The sequence below is a fragment of the Danio rerio genome, chromosome 7 (genome assembly GCF_049306965.1).
Source record: "Danio rerio strain Tuebingen ecotype United States chromosome 7, GRCz12tu, whole genome shotgun sequence".
Classification (NCBI taxonomy): Eukaryota; Metazoa; Chordata; class Actinopteri; order Cypriniformes; family Danionidae; genus Danio; species Danio rerio.
The window spans coordinates 62,250,001-62,260,513 of NC_133182.1; the positions used below are offsets into that span (position 1 = coordinate 62,250,001).

Genomic DNA, 10,513 nt, shown 5'->3' on the forward strand with positions numbered 1-10,513 from the left:
GCTTAACATGGATCAGTAAAGTAACTTTACCTCTTTTTTGTTGTCACTCCACAGAAATAAAAAACATCACAGAAGCCCTAGCCATGACAACCTGAAAACACATATCAAACATTGGACAGATGATTTATCCCAACCCTATTTTAAACAGAATGTGTATCAATAAAACGTTTTATTGAAAAATCCTGTTTCGTCTGAAAACAAAAACTCTTAAAACAAGCATGCTCACAAAGTTACCTAGCTCAACAATAACATAACGTGATGAATGAAGTAACATGAGAAACATCTATTGGACTACTGGCTTTGTTCATGCATACGCCTATGACGATGATAAACTCATATTGTGAAATATTCCAGTAATATGGTAAAAGCAAGGGGGAAAGAACAATTAAAACATAATACTTTTGTAATTTCTGCAAAATATAATTTCTCTGTATTTTCATCCTCACCAATTTGCAAACATTGAGGTAAAGTATGTTTTATATTAACACATTTGTTCGTTTGTAAACAGTGACTTGTGTTACAATCACTACATTGTTTATTATGCAACTGTGAATACTTGGTCTGAAATCGCATGTAAGAATGATAAACATATTTGAATTTACTAAACAATTCGTTCTATGATAGTCATGGCTGCTAATATGATTTCCCTATTTAGAATTTGCAATGAATACTTTTCTGAAATTATAATAAGGTGAAAGTCTGAATGAATAAAACCAACTTTACCTCAATAATATATTTATGTTGTGGGAACAACTACAGTTTAAGACAAAATAAGTTCACTTTATTTAAAAAATGCCGTTTAATAAAATAAAACAAGCCAATAAGTTTAACTTCAAGTTAAATTATTTTCCCTTTAAGTCTAATAATTCAGTGTAACCAATAAACAAGCAGGTGCCCATGAGTGATGCACAGAACAGAAGGATGATACACAGCTAAAAAAAGATAGCAAACATCTACGAAACGAAAACAACAACTGAATACTTTACGCAAAATTAAAATAATATTTACCGATTATCTCACACTTTGAGGTTTCGGTTAGGTGTCGAGAGGTTGGCGCTGGTTTGTGAGAATATGCCTTTGAGAAATCAGCTCTTCCTGAAATGGGCTGTGATTGTACGGAAGCCGCAAAGTACAAAACGCTCTGACTGGGCAGCGCCCCATTGAGTGCATTGTGTCTGAGATATACAGTCTCACCTGGCAAATGATCTTAAGCTTTTAAATTAAGATCTATTGTTCTCACAGTTCTATTACATTTTTCTTTAAAATGTTATATTTATTTTCTTTAAATGTCAGGGGTATAAGACAATCTATAAAAAGAAAAGCTTTATTTTTATTTGCGAAACAGTTAAAGCCTGATTTTTGTTTCTTCCAAGAATCCCACTCTACTGTTAATGACATAAAGTTTTGGAGATCTCAGTGGGGTAATGACCTTTGGTTTTCTCATGGAACTGAACGCTCTGCAGGAGTTACTACTCTAAAAAATGCATTTAAAGGGAATATTTTGCATTCGGACAGTGATTCAAATGGACATTTTTTGTGTAACATCATTGATATTGACTCAAGGATTGTTATCATTGCCAATATATATGGGTTTAATGTTAAGACTGAAAATATAAGTTTTCTTGATTATATAATAAGCAGAATACAATATTGGCTTAAAAAATTTCCAAGTTCTATAATCGTTATAGATGGGGATTTTAATATTTCAATCGATAGTGCTCTTGATAAATGGCCTCCAGGTCGCCCCTCTTTACTTAACTCTAAAATTAAACAATTCATGGAGAGATTGGATGTATTTGATGTATGGAGATCCAAATTCCCTAATACAAAAGCGTTTACCTGGAGTAATAAAGCTGCTTCTCAATTTTCTCGCTTAGACTTTTGGCTGATTTCTAATTCTTTAAATTCTCAAAATACTACAGTTGATATTCTTCCCACACCCCTAACAGATCATAAAGCTATCTATATAAAAATAATAATTTCAATAAATCCCTTAAATACCATCAGAATTTCATATTGGAAATTAAATAGCTCTCATTTATGTCATAATACAGTTAAGTTAAAAATAATTTTTTTAATTAGATATTATTGGAAAAAAAGCATTAAGTGAACACTCTTTTATTAACAATTGGGAATTACTTAAATTTGATATTGGAAAGTTTATGAGACGCTACGGAAGTATGCTAACCAAATATAAGAAAGCTGAGGAAGAAGCAGTAGTAAGTCAGATTACTTTGCTCACTCAGCGTTCCCCTGAAAATATTTCAGTTGAGGAAACTGCTTTACTTAATCAATTACAAAATCAGCTTGACGACATTTACAAAAATAAAGCTGAAGGTGCTTTTGTGCGATCTAGAAGGAGGTGGATGGAGCAGGGCGAACAAAACTCTGCATACTTCTTTAGGTTAGAGAAATCGAATGCCATTTATAATAGCATGACTAAACTTATGATTGATGGTAACATTGTGGATGACCCTAAGGCTATATCTTCTTATTGTCATAGTTTTTATAAATTGTTATATACCTCTCAATCAGATGATACTTATACATCCTCTTTTTTAGATTCGATAACTGACCTGATAATTATAGAGGAAAGTGATAAAATTTGCTGTGATGAACCTATTTCTATAAAAGAAGTAATTGATTCCATAAACCTTTTAAAAGTTAATAAATCACCAGGAAATTACGGTATTACTAATGAGTTTTACAAGAATTTCTCTATTTCTTTAGCTCCTTTCCTGGTTGAAGTTTATGCAGAGAGTTTGTTGCGAAGTGCTCTCCCACCTACTTTAACACAAGGTTTAATTAACCTAATTCCAAAGGCCAAAAAGGATCCACTACATATTGAGAACTGGCGTCCAATTTGTTTACTTAATACTGGTTACAAAATTTTAGCTCAAATTTTTGCCCAAAGATTACAAAAGGTAATGAGTTATTTAATTGATGAATCGCAGTCTGGTTTCTTAAAAAACAGATTAATCTCTAATAATATAAGATTAATTTTAGACATAATTGATTATTCTGATTTTATTTCTGATGAAAGTTTTATATTATTTCTAGACTTTTAAAAAGCATTTGATACGGTAGAGCACAATTTTATTTTTCGTTGTATTAAAAAATTTGGTTTTGGTGATTTTTTTTATAATGCTATCACGACACTTTATGCTAACAGTAATTGCTCCTTGAAATTTTGTTTTGGTACTTCAAGTCGTTTTAGCCTTCAGAGGGGTATCAGACAAGGATGTCCCATTTCACCCTATCTTTTTCTTTTGGCCACTCAAGTACTTTCTCAATATATTAAAACAAGTGCCTTAAAAGGAATTATCATTGCAGAAAGGGAATTAAAAATCAGCCAATTAGCAGACGATACTGCTCTCTTTTTAAGAGACGCATCTTGTGTCCCCTTTGCTATTAATACAATTCAATCCTTCTCCAAAGCTTCTGGTCTTTTTTTAAATTTATCTAAATGTGAATTACTTTCAGTAAAAGAATCTAGTCTTTCTACAATTAATAATATCCCAGTTAAAGATAATATAGTTTACTTGGGTATCTCTATTTGTAAAAATGAAAAAGTTAGATGCTCTATTAATTTTGACCCTATTATTGAGAAAACTCGTAGAAAATTAAACTTATGGCTCCAGAGGGATTTATCTCTGAGGGGAAAAATTCTTCTTACTAAAGGGGAAGGTATCTCCAGACTTTCATATGCTGCTCAATCTCTCCATGTTGACAAATCCATTTTAAATCATACTGATAAAATATTATTTAATTTTATTTGGAAAAATGGTATCCATTATATAAAAAAAATCGGTAATTATGAATAGCTTTGAGAATGGGGCTCTTAATATGCTGGATTTTTGTACATTTAATAATACTATCAAAATTAAATGGGGAAAAAATTTTCTCAAAAATCCAACCTCAATCTGGAATTTTATTCCAAATTACATATTTTCTAAATTTGGAGGGCTTAATTTCTTATTACTCTGTAACTATAAGGTTGAGAAAATACCAGCTAAATTATCTCAATTTCATAAACAATTTCTTCTTGCCTGGTCACTATTATACAAGCACAACTTTTCTCCTCACAAATATTTTTTTTGGAACAACCAAAATATTGTATATAAAAACAAATCTCTTTTCTTTCAGCGCTGGTTTGAAGCAAATATTCTGCTTGTTAGTCAATTATTTAACTCAAATGGCCATTTATTAAATTATAACGAATTTCTTAATCGATTCAATATTCCCATCCCCCTAAAGAATTTGCTGTGGTATTTCATGCTATATCTTCTGGTGTTATTAGATTATTCCAAGGCATCCCCTATCCTTCTGTTTTACCTCTTTTAGACCCTTCTACTACAATGATTGGAAAATATTGTTTCTCTGCAACTTCTTCAAACAAAACAATACGTTTTTTATTTCTTAATGGAACTGTATCAGTTCCAAATGTAACTTTTTATTGGAATTCTTTTGTTTCGGATATTGATTGGAGAAAAATATGGCTCATTCCAAATAACTACTTAATTACAAATAAGATAAAAGAAGTTTCATTCCGAATTATTCACCGTACATACCCAGTCAATACTCTTTTAGTACGATATAAAAAAGATCTTAATATTAATTGTTCATTTTGTGGGCAGCACCCTGAGTCCCTGGTTCACTTATTTTGGCAATGCAATTACTCTAGGTTGCTTTGGAAAGACTTCTCACTTTTTATAATTGAGAATGTTGATGAGAAATTTTCCTTGCTGTGGGAGAATGTTTTATTTGGTTTTGTTGATTATGGAACGGGGGCTTTACATAAAAAGAAAACATATTTTTTTAATCTTCTTGTCTTATTAACAAAATTTTATATCCATAAATGTAAATTTTCAAACCAAAAACCTTTTTTTTATATTTTGCTTACTGAAATGCAGTATTACTTTGAAACAGTGTCTAACTCTTTTACAAAAAAGGCTTTAAAAACAACTGAAATTTGTAAATTATATAATCTTTTTCTTTAACTTGTAATGTATTTACCCCTCCTGTTTTTTTTTGTCTGTTTGTTTATTTTTTTGTTATCTGTTGTTGTTTCTTTTTCCAAAATTGTTGCTCTTTTTGTCTCTTCGATTTCCTGTTAACATACTGTGATTATATATTCTCATTTTTGTATATTAATAAAAATAAATAAATAAAAAAAAACTGGCAAATCCAAGTCTGCATCCAGGTAGGCTATTATTGCCTCAGACTATCAACAGATTAAGCAAACATTATTAAAAAAAAAAAAAAAAAAAGTTAAATGACAGTTCATATTTTGACTTTGCAACATATTTGTTCCGTTAACATTAACTTGAAGCTTGAATAAACAAACAATAACTGATACTTGGTGTAAATTTAAAAATTTTAAGTTAACGTTGCATAGCCTTATGGTAAAACATTTCAACAGTCTACTATAGTAGCCTACGTTTGGATCATTTTAATGTAAATTACTCCCATCTTATTATTAATTTGATTTACTTTATTTTTATGACATTTTAACACCTTCAACATTTAGATTGTATTAGACTAGAAAGTCTAGAAAATATATCCATGACTATAGACCTTTTCAATTAGAGACAGACACCCTGCTGAAAATAAACAGCTTAAAGCAGCCTAAACTGGTTGGCTGGTTTTAGCTGGTCAACTAGACTGGTTTTAGAGGGGTTTTGGCCATTCCAAGCTGGTTTCCAGTCATTTATAGTCTGTTCATAGCTTGGCCAGGCTGGCAAATGAACAGCTAAAACCAGCTATGCTTAGCTTTAACCTGTTTTAGTTTTAGACCAGGCTGGAAAATGAAACTTAAGGCTTTTAATTTTGATTTTAAAAAATTGATGTGATTATAAAAATAAATAATGTGCATAATGTCTTTTTAAAAATGATATTCTAGATTTATTATAAAGTATTAAGAAGATTTTGCTAAAAAAAAAAAAAAAAAAACAAGATATAAACTTCCCTTATTATTAAGCAAACCAGTGCAATTATTTGAGAAACCAATTAAGTTAATAAAATTGAGGAAAGATGGCTTCACGTTTATTCTAAGAAAATTCACTCAATTATGTGGATTTGATTGAGATGTTTGCATTTGAATCTCAGCAACGGCTGTGACCAGACAAGATTTTGAAGGAGCAGATCAACAGCGAGCATGTAAAGAAGCACCAACAGTTTGTCATTTCTATTGTCTTAAATAAGCCCTTTCGGAAAGACATATGCTGTTCAAGCTTGTTCAGTAGCTTGGTTTTTGACATACGATGTATATAGAGATACACAGGTATTTTTAACCACCTATTCCTATTTGAAATTGATGTGTGTCTATGTTTATTCTGAATGATATATTGAAATTGAACAAATTGTTTGAATTGTAATATTTAACAGCAGTGATTGGGCAACATTTAGCAGGATGGACGAACAACAGTGATCTTGTTAAGTGGTAAAGTCTAAGCTAAACTAAATTAGCTATAGCTATTCAATGGGGTACAGTTAGTGTTTTTCCATTTCATATGGTTCCTTTTACTGCATTGATAATGTAATGTAATTAAAAAATAATAAAATTAGTAATTAAAAGCCAAAATTAACTGTGTTTATATATAACACTGTATATAAAAACGAATGTTTGTTTGCTTAATTTTTCAGATTAATGAAGAAAATGTTCACAGTATTTTCCCAAAAAAGAGGAGCGGTTTCATACAGCAGGTATTTTTATAATGTTATTTGTTTATTATTAGTATTATTCATTCATTCAACTTATACAGTCATTTTTACCCAGCTGCAGCTGCAACCCATCTCTGGAAAACCTCCACACACACATTTACACACACACACACACACACACACTCAAACACTACAGACAATTTAGCCAACCCAATTCACCTGTATCGCATGTCTTCGGACTGTGGGGGAAACCAGAGCACCTGGAGGAAGAACACACAAAGGCAGGGAGAACATGCAAACTCCACACAGAAACACCAACTGACCCAGGCAAGGCTTGAACCTGCGACCCAGCGACCTTCTTGCTCTGAGGTGACAGCACTACCTACTGCGTCACCATTAATTAATTAATTAATTCATTCATTCATTCATTCATTTTCTTGCCGGCTAAATCCCTTTATTAATCCAGGGTCGCCACAGCGGATTGAACCGCCAACTTATCCAGCATGTTTTTTACGCAGCAAATGCCTTCCAGCCACAACCCATCTCTGGGAAACATCCACACACACTCATTCACATACACACTCATACACTACGGACAATTTAGCCTTCTCAATTTACCTACCACATGTCTTTGGACTGTGGGGGAAACCGGAGCACCTGGAGGAAACCCATGCGAATGCAGGGAGAACATGCAAACTCCACACAGAAACGCCAACTGAGCCAAGGCTCAAACCAGCGACCCAGCAGCCTTCTTGCTGTGAAGCGACAGCACTACCTACTACCACTGCATTGCCTTGCGTCCCCATTATTATTATTATTGAGCATTGAGCAATATTACTAATTGCTACACTTTTGTTGCATCAGATCCACATTAAATCAGGGACTGAATGAGGAACTTTCCATGGAGGGTGGATCCTAACCCACCCTATATAAGTTTGGGACCAAATGTAACGCCCTCTCTCTGCTCTGAAACACGCTGCCTGGAACTCTACTATCTCCCTCTCTCCCAGCTCCAAAGCTCTCTGCCCTGAGGCTCTCTTGAACCCCTCTCGGCTTTTCAACCAACCTTCTTCCTGCAGCTCTCTGCTCTGAAACCCCCCCTCTAAAACTGAGACACAGCTGGAAAGGGTCAATCGCACAGCTCGGACATTTCACATCTCACATTTCACAGAATCCTTTTGCCGCTTCAACTTGAAACTACGGACTTCCCCTCACTTTAAGCCTTGCGAGTAACAAATGAACAACCAGCCGAATCACGTGCTCAACAACGGGAGCTTCGTTACATCACGTGGTACACAAGTACATTTCCATCTCAACTGGTGTGAACTAAATTGCAACTCTAAAAGACCCTAGAAGGATTATATTGAATTTGATGGTTTGGTTTGCTTTTACAAACTCCGAGGTTTTCCCATCATTACATCCTTTAAAACTCTCTTTCTTTACCTTCTTCACTCTCCTCTACACTTGTATGAATGTGTGTTTGTGTTAGGTGTTAGTTTCTGTTAGATTACACTGTTAGACCTTACCGGGTTTTTTACAGTAGAATACTGGCAACACTGTTGCCAGCTACTCACTGTAAAAGTTTGGTTAACTGAACCATAACAGTGAGTGGCTGGCAACAGTGTTGCGTTATTTACCGTAACTGAACCATTACAGTGAGTGGCTGGCAACAGTGTTGCCAGTTATTTACTGTAACTGAACCGATACAGTGAGTAGCTGGCAACAGTGTTGCCAGTTAATTACTGTAATAGAGCAGCAGTGGTAACTAACTGGAAACTGTGCACAGTTAATTACTGTATTGTAGTGTTACAAATCACAGCATTATACTGCATACACATTAATAGTATGTCATATATATTATATATTTACTAACAGAAAATGTATAACAAAATTAAGAAATCAGCAGATATAAATATTGTCTTACATATTACAGGTCTGCACAGTAAGGCTGCGGTCACACTAATGTTTGAGCATGCAAAATTCTGTCATACTGCACTGCGAAGTGGAATTAAACAAAGCGAGTAGTGAAATTAAACAAAATATTTAGAGATTGAAAAAGCAAGCCAGAGAGGACATGTTTTGATCTTTGATTGGTCTCAAGCAATCACATGATGTGATTTCGCGTTCAGCGTTCTCAAAGCTTGAACTTTCCAATGCTGCGAATTATGAAATTTGTCGCATGAGCTATTAGTGATGTGACGTTGTGCGCCGAGGCTTCGAAGCATGTATCAAAAAAACAATACATCTCGCAGTGAAGCAGTGTACCGGAGCTTGATTCGTTTTGCCATCATCACGTGATCAGTGACGTCTGAAGCTTCATTTTCGCCTTTAACCACGTGACTGCTTCGAATTTTGATTCAAAGATTTAAACACCCTCATAGTAAAGTGTATAACGAGAGAATTGGCGTCTATTACATACATTTGTTCCAAAGCTCTGCACCAGTCCCACACACCAGTAATTAAACTAAACTACAATAGTATTTTTTAGTAAAAAGGTTTTGAACAAAAACACTAAAGTGTATTAGCGTATTTTTTTTTGACTATCTTTAAAGAAAATCACCGCATATCGTAGTATTGTGTTTAACAGAGACCATTTGGTGAATGCGACCGTGAAGCATCGTTCACATAGCGTCCTCCTAGAGCACTCGGCTCCCACTCAGGAATCGCTGGTTCGATCCATGCTTGGAGCGGGACTAAATGTATTATGATAAACTTTTGAATACCTTGGATTTTACTACAATCATCAGTTGTGTAATGTAATATATCTTGTGTAAAAACTACAGTAATTGAGTAATTTGTTTATATTGCTGTTGTTGCATTACTACATGAATGAGTTGGTCAGTTGTGAACATTTGACATTATGGCAACACAGTGCTTTCCCACACTTTCACCAGAAGAGGTCCTCATCGAGCTCTGATTTAGAAAGCTTTGAGTAACGAACCTTTTTCCGATACAATTGAGTCGAGCGCTTCACTGGTTCAGAAAGCTTCATTTCACCATCACTATGAGCTAGCATTCCAGGTCTGCAGTACTCACATGCGTATGAATGGAAGTCTATAGGGAGAAAAGTGCAGTGTGACCGGGACTTTAAGCTGTAACTCTAATTAAACACACCTGATCAAACCAATTAAGGCTTGTTAGAAATCTACAGGTAATGTTGAAGCAGGGTGGGTACTAAACTCTGCTGCTCTGCAGTTCTACAGGAACTTGGAGTTTAACCCCCATGATATATAGCAGGGGTGCTCAATTCTGTTCCTGGAGATCTACGTTCCTGCAGATTTCAGTTGCTACCCATATCAAACACACCTGCCTGTAATTATCAAGTGGCGTTCAGGTCCTAATTAATAGACCTTTTTCACAGCGGAATTAAACACCGGAAGCGCCCTTTGAAGCAGTGTATCGATATTTCCGGGTTCGCTAGGAGTCGCAGAGACATGACAGCCTCGGGACAGCGGATGACTTTCTCACGGTCAACTTTGCCATAATTTGGACAGGAAGATGTTGTTCGGTGAATGTGTAAAACTGCCTTAATAAAACAGCATTTAAAAGATGATACCGATTTGCAGAGTTTGTGCAGAAAACGTGTCTTACACAGCGTTTGCAACGTCAGGTTTCAGTAAGGTGCACAGCCAACAGCATAAAAACTGCTCATTCAAGCCATTCGTAAACTGGATTAACCTGGCTTTTTAACATCCAGCAGGATGAGTTTTATGTCAGTAGTCCCGTCTGTAAACTGTGCTAACCCCCTCCTTCCTTTTTATTCAGAGTCAGATATAGTGAATGGCGAGGTAGCTGTACAGGCGAGTTGCTATCGGTTAATACATTACAGGTTGTTTAATGCTCGTGAGGT

The 10,513-nt window shown here is 34.7% G+C and overlaps 1 protein-coding gene and 1 long non-coding RNA gene across 3 annotated transcripts in view; one reads left to right on the top strand and one right to left on the bottom strand.

The window, feature by feature from the left end:
- Positions 1 to 1,154, bottom strand: part of zdhhc21 (zDHHC palmitoyltransferase 21) — a 60,117-nt gene extending 58,963 nt beyond the window's left edge. The window contains 2 exon segments of one of the 2 annotated variants that reach the window (NM_001123055.1): positions 31 to 91; positions 1,009 to 1,082. The gene's annotated coding sequence lies outside the window, so the exon portion shown is untranslated. 2 annotated transcript variants of the gene reach the window in all.
- A 5,488-nt stretch (positions 1,155 to 6,642) lies between these two features.
- Positions 6,643 to 10,216, top strand: LOC137489863 (uncharacterized). Its single transcript, XR_011009220.2, has 2 exons — positions 6,643 to 6,705; positions 6,779 to 10,216. It is a non-coding gene; the product is annotated as an uncharacterized lncRNA (long non-coding RNA).
- The last annotated feature ends 297 nt before the right edge of the window (positions 10,217 to 10,513 follow it).